This window comes from Panthera pardus, unplaced genomic scaffold (genome assembly GCF_024362965.1).
Source record: "Panthera pardus isolate Hobbes unplaced genomic scaffold, ASM2436296v1 HiC_scaffold_2, whole genome shotgun sequence".
Lineage (NCBI taxonomy): Eukaryota > Metazoa > Chordata > Mammalia > Carnivora > Felidae > Panthera > Panthera pardus.
Genome location: NW_026526765.1, coordinates 100,758,236 through 100,765,056, shown reverse-complemented (window position 1 = coordinate 100,765,056; position 6,821 = coordinate 100,758,236). Strand labels below are relative to the sequence as shown.

General features: G+C 41.9%; 1 long non-coding RNA gene across 1 annotated transcript; it reads left to right on the top strand.

Moving 5' to 3' along the window:
* Window positions 1-324: 324 nt before the first annotated feature.
* LOC128778363 (uncharacterized) lies at window positions 325-2,876 on the top strand. The gene is made up of 2 exons (XR_008423963.1): window positions 325-431; window positions 682-2,876. It is a non-coding gene; the product is annotated as an uncharacterized LOC128778363 (long non-coding RNA).
* Window positions 2,877-6,821: the final 3,945 nt, after the last annotated feature.

Here is a 6,821-nt window from a genome sequence, read left to right as displayed (position 1 = left end):
ATGGTTCACCAAGTCTCTCTCTCTTCCATGATAACCAGCAATATGCCATATAAGCTCATCCCAGAGGGAATATGACATGGAGAAAAGACAGAGTAGATATATAGTATGAGTAAGAATCAAACCTCTGATACTCTAAGCTACTGAGATTTGGGAATTGCTTGTTATCACAGCATAACCTAGCCCACTCTGACTGATAAACTCCTCTTCCCCAACAGCAAAAAAAAAAAAAAAAAAAAATATATATATATATAAACAAAATTCACTTATGAACAAAAATGTTAAATCTGTAATTAATAAGGAAAACATTTCAGGCACACATTGTAGGGAAGATGTGAGTCTCCCAAGTAAGTCTCTATGCAGGTAGGAGTGTTCCCCACTGATGACTTGGAGACTTCCCACCTTATGCATGTAGGTTGCCATCTAAAGAAAAGGTAACATGGGGCGCCTGGGTGGCGCAGTCGGTTAAGCGTCCGACTTCAGCCAGGCCACGATCTCACGGTCCGTGAGTTCGAGCCCCGCGTCAGGCTCTGGGCTGATGGCTCAGAGCCTGGAGCCTGTTTCCGATTCTGTGTCTCCCTCTCTCTCTGTCCCTCCCCCGTTCATGCTCTGTCTCTCTCTGTCCCACAAATAAATAAAAAAACGTTGAAAAAAAAAATTTAAAAAAAAAATAATAAAGAAAAGGTAACAGTGATTAGTTTGTAAAATGTGTAAGTAACATTGTTCCTTCTCTCCACCAACCTTCTGTATCAGTATCAAAAAAAAAAGAGTTAAAGATCCAAGGGCTTCATCAAAACACCCTTAAGTGGGAAACTGCTTCTTAGAGTTGAGATAAGGATGAAGGGTTCATTTAATGAAAGTTCCCAGGGCTCATTGCCTTATATAATGTCATGGTATGATGCCTCCCATGAGCGCATAGGAAGTGCATATGACTCTTATTTTGAAAGTGGAGAAATTGAAGTCACTAACAGGGAAACTCTGATACGGATTCAGATAACCAAGCTCCTGATGCAGTTTGATTGGCAGATGTTTTCTGGTTTTGTTACAAATAAATCTATTGCCTAAGTCAGTGAGTTTCTACTAAAGATACTCTAATGGTCACCGCAGTTTGTTGTTTTTTTTTTCTTTTTCCTCTATGTAATAATGGATGTGGTGATTTCTAAATCATTAAAAGATGAACACATCGAGCTTTTGTTAAGAATCCTGGAGAACTGGTTGTCCCTGTAAATATAACATTGTCTCTTGCATTGCTATAAGCAGACCATGTGATCAGTGATGGATATTCTTAGAAAATAGGATATGGACGTCATTTGATAGTCAGAGGAACACTAATTTAATGTTCAGCTCAACCAATATAAACTGTTACGTCAACAGTCCGAATAGCAACATAGACTAGTTTATCTCTGGATTTCTTTCTTAACAATATAGGAGATAAGGGTATGAATCTCCTCGATCCATCCTGGAAAAACAGGAGAACAATATTTAAAATCTGAGTCAGCCCCTTAAATAGTAGCTGACATAAGGTTGAATGGGTAAGACAAGTTGTGAGAGTACAGGGGCCATATCTGCCTTACATACAGGGTTTGGCATACAGTAAGTGCTAAGTGTTTGCTGTTTGAAGGCTGAATTCTGAGGAGGCAAATGTCAGACCTGAGATAAGTGTGAGCAGGGATGCTAGGGAGGGAGGTGGCTTGCTCTCTTGGGACTAAACAAGAAATTAAGTCCTTGGTCTCCGGGGAACTAAACAAAAATGGAAGAAGCTTCAAGGACAGAAGGTTTTAAAACCCCAGAGTTATTTTATTTTGAAATCATTTTAGACTTACAGAAAAGTTCCAAGAATAGTGCAGCTTCTCTGAGCTTCCCCAGTGTTAACTTCTGTTGCTAACCACAGTACAAGTACCAAAACAAGGAAATTAACATCGGTGCCATGCTATTAACTAAAATACACCGGTTTCTCCAGTTTTGTTCCTGATGTCCTTTTTCTGTCCTTGGATCCAACCCAGAATCCTACATTGCATATAGTTGTGTCTAATATCCTCTAGTCTGTGATGGTTCCTGAGTCTTGTCTTTCATGACCTTGAAACTTTTGGTGAATACTGGTCAGTTATTTTGTAGAATGTGTCTCCATTTGGGGTTGTCTGGTGTTTTCTCATGATTAGATTAGGCTGCATGTTTTGGGCGAGAATATCAGAGAAGTGATACTGTGTTTCTCTTGGAGTGTCACATCAAGTCCACACGATGTCCATATGCCCTATTACTGCTAACATTGCTTTGATCCCTTAATTAAGGCATTCTAGGCCAGGTTTCTCCACCATTGTTATTTTTCCATTTGTATTTGAGAAATATTTGAGATTATTCAAATATCCTGTTTAAGCTTAAACATTTACTAATTTCACCTACTAGTTGAGGTTTGGATTTGCAATTCCCTGACGATTAATGATGTTGAGCGTCTTTTCATGTACCTGTTGGCCTGTGTGTGTCTTTGGGAAAATGTCTATTCAGATTGTCTGCCTATTTTTAAATCTTAATTTTTTTTTTAATGTTTATTTATTTTGAGGGGGGAGAGGAGGGGAGAGGCAGAGACAGAGGAGACAGAGGATCTGAGGTGGGCTCCTCGCTGAGGGCAGATAGCCAGATGCAGGCCTTGAACCCACACACAGAGAGATCGTGACCTGGGCCAAAGTCGGATGCTTAACCAACTGAGCCACCCAGGCGCCCCTGCCTATTTTAAAATACGTTGATTTGTTTTTTGCTTTTGTTGCATGAGCTTCTTCCTTATATATTTTCAGATAGTAACTGCTTACCAAATAGATAGTTTGCAAATATTCAGGGACAAGCTCTTTGTGAGGGACCAATTAAAGAAGGATCTGCACAACTTCTATTTTTTAAAGTTTATTTTTGAGGGAGAGAGAAGGGAGGGGGAACACACGCATATGAGGGGGGAAGGACAGGGAGAGGGAGGGAGAGAATTCCAAGCAGACTCTGCTCTGCCAGCAGAGAGCCCTGTGTGGGGCTGGATAGCACAAACTGCAAGATCCTGACCTGAGTTGAAATCAAGAGATGGACGCTTAACTGACTGAGCCACTCAGGCGCCTGCAAAACTTGTTTCTTTTAAGTGATTTATTACTAACTTTTACTTCAAATGTTATCATTTTTTATTTTCTTTAAGTTTATTTATTTATTTTGAGAGACGATGGGCAGGGGAGGTGGCAGAAAGAGAAGGGGAGAAAGAATTCCAAGCAGGCTCCGCACTGTCAGTGCAGAGCCCAACACAGGGCTCAGTGCCCGGGCTCAATTCTATGAACTGTGAAATCGTGACCTGAGCCAAGATCAAGAGTTGGACGCTTAACTGACTGAGCCACCCAGGGGCCCCTATCATTTTTAGTCTTAGGTAGTATGATGCTAATTTAACAAAGAAGAAAATATTCCATTAATAATGGGTTCAATGGCTGCTCAACTTATGTGTGCTATTGCTGTCAAGAAATGTGATTTAATTTCCATACTTCATGAAGTTTTTGTCCCCGTGTGTGAGTTTTTAACCTGTGAACCACTAATAGACTTTCAGGTGGCCAAGAACTCCCTGGAAAGTAAATTCAAAATTCGGTGAGGGGCGCCTGGGTGGCGCAGTCGGTTAAGCGTCCGACTTCAGCCAGGTCACCATCTCGCGGTCCGTGAGTTCGAGCCCCGCGTCAGGCTCTGGGCTGATGGCTCGGAGCCTGGAGCCTGTTTCCGATTCTGTGTCTCCCTCTCTCTCTGCTCCTCCCCCGTTCATGCTCTGTCTCTCTCTGTCCCAAAAATAAATAAAAAACGTTGAAAAAAAAATTAAAAAAAAAAATTTGGTGAATATGAGTGAATGTGTATTATTTTGGGGCGAAGATCTGAGGTTTTTTCAGATTTTCAGATCTGTTTGTGACCACACTCCTTTTCCCCCTGAAGCCTTATACTTTAATTAATGTAGTGAACAAACACAGATCATTCTTTCTTCCTTACTCAAACTTCAACGGCTGGGTTTGGCAACATTTACACAGGAGGACAGAATAAACGTTAATTCAGGTTGATCATTTTGGTTGGAGAAAAACATGTCCCTACAATGAACAAAAGATGGTAAGTGTCCCTTTTATGTTGCCAACTGCGGAGATTTGGATCAGCATTGTACCATGAGGTATGTTTAATTTATAGAGAAACAATTACGTTTTGATGCCAACAGAAAAGCAAGTAAGTGTTTGGTATGATTAATGATACTTTGCACTTGGGGCTTTAATCTTGCCGTGTGATGTTTACTTTTGATGGTTTATACAATTTGTCATACTGTCAGTATCAAAGGTGAAGGCCAAGTGCACTATGTTAAAAGGTTTTCTGGGATACCATTTCCATTCTCCTCTTTAACGCTCTCAACCTGTTTCTTAGCACAGTTTATGTCAGGTGAAAGAAGAATGTAATGTTTTATAATGAGGAATATTTAAGGACTTTATATTTGCCGTTAAAGTCATTTCAGTGGCACATTTTAACAGTGCCAAAATGACTTGCAAAAGAAATAGATACTCAGCTCCACAAGTGTGACTGGAGCAGGGGAGCTGTGTGAGAATGATGGCAAATGAGACCTGTTGATAATATTTTCAGTAATCTTGGAGTATATCATAAGTGTTTGGGGGTGGGGTGGGGGGTGTGCCTGGGTGGCTTAATTGGTTAAGCGTCTGACTTTGGCACAGGTCATGATCTCAGTTTGTGGGTTCGAACCCCACACTGGGCTCTGTGCTGGCAGCTCGGAGCCTGGAGCCTGCTTCCATTCTCTGTCTCTCTCTCTGTCCCTCCCCCACTTGTACTCTATCTCAAAAATAAAATAAACATTAAAAAATTTAAAGAAAGTGTTCTTGGGGTTAATAGAAATTATAGGAGGATATGTTTATCTGTAGAACCAAATCATGTCTTGCACAGAAACTGAAAGGCAAGTGCCATTCTGTTTCCTTTGGCTTATTTATCTCCTGACCTCTGTGTGATTTCACTGGCAGTTTCTCCTCACTCCTTTGTCTGTATTTCCTTGCACTTCACAAGGTGCAACTAATTCTGAAGTCCTCAAAAATTAAAAGATAAAGGCAAGAGAGTTTATATCTACCACCTTCATGTTGCTGACGACTATGAAGTGTTTCAAAATGTTGTACATCTATTTTTTTTTTTTTTTTGAGCCTCTATCTGGAGCTTCCAGGAGTCTGTTTTGCATGTTGTAGGTCCCCCACTAATAAGTCTTGGTAGGGTGGAAAAGAGAGAATTTAAAGATAAAGGGTACTCTCTTGTTAGAAAAGTTGGCATTTGAATGGGAGCATACCTTTTGCAGATTAACTAAGACTGTTGGGTCCCTGGCTTCTCAACTATAAAACAAACCAAAATAAAGCATAATTATATTGGGGCAGGGTTTGGAAGACAAAATAGAACAAGATAATGAGTCTAAATAGGGGCCCACTAGATGATGTTCCTTCTTGCTTTAGACTGCAGAGCTGAATTAGTAAGTCCCTGCTAGAAGGTTGAGGGTGAAGGTATCATTGAAGCCAATGTTGTTTATTAAACAGTTATGTGTTTCTTCTGCCAAATCTTATACTAGGCATCAGAGAATCAAAGATGATTAAAGCATACTCCTGACCTTAGTCAACTCTCAGCTGAGGGACATGGAAGCAGACACAGACCATCCAAACGCCATACAAGTAAGTTCAGTGACCAAGAACTACGTGGAGTCGGACGGAAGGGCAGATAAAGGCATCTAGCTCAACCTGGCCTGGAGGGTGGGGTTGCTGCTGAAAGTTTTCTGGAGGGAGAGACTGAACGAAGATGTAGGAGATCAGCAGAAAAACACAGATCTGCAGACTGGCTTTCAGAATTTATATGGCTGAGCAGACCAAGATGTGACGGCTGAGGTTGGTGGTGGACCACATGGACCGGGGCAGGCACGGTCATCGTGGTGACTGGGGTTGTTTTGATCATCAAGAAATATGTGACTCCTAAGTTCTTCTGAAACTCCCTGCATGAGGCCATACAGGTTAGTTGTTGTGAGTCTGGGCTGCGCTTGAATCTGGGCTTTACCACTTACTAGTTTCTTTTCTGGTAAAGAGGAGATACTACTGTTAGCTGGCAGCATCTCTAGTGTTGCGAGGATTAAATGAGCTAATGGAAGAAAAGGCCTTAGAACAGTGCCTGGTATACGTTAAGCATGGTGTTAGCTGCCATTATCATGAGTCTGAGGCTGTGACCCATAGTGCAGATCCTTGCGGCACTGGCGGCCAAGGAGAGAGTGGCTTTCTATAAACCATTGCCAAGAGCAGCTCTGAAGAAGGGAGTGCAGGTTATTTCGGTGTTTCCCAAGGCAGAGGTGGGGAGGAACCTAACAGAAATACCAAGGTAGCATTTTCAAAATATACACGTTAGGGATGTATCCTGGAGCTGCTGAATCAGTATGTTCAGGGGTGAGGCCCAGGCATGAGTAAAGGGAAAAGGCTTCCAGGTGATATGTCAGCTCAGTGCTGTCTCTGCCTCCCCTTAGGATAACAGTGTGACCAGGGAAAATGTTTAGTGTAGGTGCGTGTCAGGCACAATGTGGTGCAGGGGAGTTTCCTTGAATACACAGAATAAATCAAATTGTCTTCCTTTCCACCCTGCAATCTGATGTGCAAATGTCAAGACAGGGAGAGGCAAAAGATGAAAGGGGCAGAGCTTTGCAACCAGAGGGTTTAGGGCAGAATGCCCGGTGCTTTAGGAACTGTGCTTAGGTTAAAACAAGAGATGGTCTGAGGGACTGTTGCAGAGCCTTTGTGTTGTGACATCACAACCACCCAGGG